We start from the raw sequence: 1,397 nt of genomic DNA, 5'->3' as shown, positions 1-1,397 counted from the left end.
CATATCAGCATTATAAAATCACATCTCAAATCTGAAAAAAACATAAAAAATACTAGTAATATGCAATTAGTAACTGTGGTTGGATTTGCAATCACTTTATTTCAGAATTTTTTTTAATATCATAAATATCTCTTACTGATTAACTTTATCTCACTGCACCTTCACTCCCACAACCTCATTCATCCTCCCAGCTCCCCCACCCCCATCTCTACTCCTAGCGTGGGCACTGGCCTGTTTCTTCTCTTGGCACCCCAGACCTCTGGACTGCCCTCTTGGCCCAAACTCCTCACTGCTTCCTGATCCTTTGCAGCCAGACCAACCGAATTCCTCAGTCTAGTCCCATGAAGCCCTCAAAGCCTGTTCCCACCCTCACCTCACCTCTGCATACCTGAGACCAGTCTTCATCCCTGGCTGGCTCGACCCCCAACCTTCCTGGCCAATATCTTTCCTGGGTAAGTTTGGCCCTGCCCACTGTGTCTTGACTTCTAAATTTTCTTGATTATACTGTAAGTGTTGTGAACACCTTTCCATGAAGCAGGTTTCCACAGACCATCCCTGTCTCCCACTGGCAGTATTTGGCCAATGTAGTTTCAGTACTGATCTTACAGTGATACTCTTTGGTTAGACCTCACTATTCAGCTGGTTTTCTCTTGATCCAGCTGTTTATAACAAAGTCACCAAGAGGATCCCACATTTCTCCAGGTCTAGCTCCTCTCTCATTATTTTCCACTCTCTTCATACATTGTTTATTTTTTTGTTTCTCTTGGTAATATCCTTCTTGGTTGCTCATGAAATATTCCAGCTCTGACCTAGCATATAGGCAGGGTCATTTTCATAGCATGTGTGAATTTAAGGAGCTTGATCCCATGAAGACTTCTCATCTGGTCCCGTGACCAGGTCTGCAGACCACCAGGGGACATCAGAGGCCACACTTCCCAGCCTTGGTCCTTCCTTCCACCTGGGCCATTCAAGTCCTGTCTGCCAGTCATATATTTTTCCCAGAGGTTTTGCTGTTCTCATATTCTTCAATAAGTACTTGTCAAACGTTAGAGCTAGCCATGTTCAAGACAACCTGTTAGTGTTGTACCAATGTGAAACACTACATGATAATATATATTTTAAACTTTGAAGGTCTAATTATATCATAGTAAAATGAAAATTCATGCCTAAAATTATGATTAATAGCTTATTGCTTAAAGATAATTTGGTTTTTGCTAGTATATTATATGACTTAAGCCTTATGATAATCCTGTAAAAAGAATCACTATCTTCATTTGCTGAGAGGAGGAAACTGGGGTTATGAAGTAGAGGTCCATAGGCTGAAAAGCCTCATTTTAAAACAAGGAAACTCAGATTTATGAAGGTGAAGTTATTTCAGTTATCCTAAAATAAATATA

At 40.8% G+C, this 1,397-nt stretch overlaps 1 protein-coding gene across 1 annotated transcript in view; it reads left to right on the top strand.

The window, feature by feature from the left end:
• Nucleotides 1-1,397, top strand: part of LOC103728704 (von Willebrand factor A domain-containing protein 5A-like) — a 28,070-nt gene that overhangs the window by 2,517 nt on the left and 24,156 nt on the right.

Source organism: Nannospalax galili, unplaced genomic scaffold (assembly GCF_000622305.1).
Source record: "Nannospalax galili isolate Female #2095 unplaced genomic scaffold, S.galili_v1.0 scaffold1852, whole genome shotgun sequence".
Lineage (NCBI taxonomy): Eukaryota > Metazoa > Chordata > Mammalia > Rodentia > Spalacidae > Nannospalax > Nannospalax galili.
Note: the sequence above shows the minus strand (reverse complement) of the source record. Positions and strands in the feature narration are given on the sequence as shown.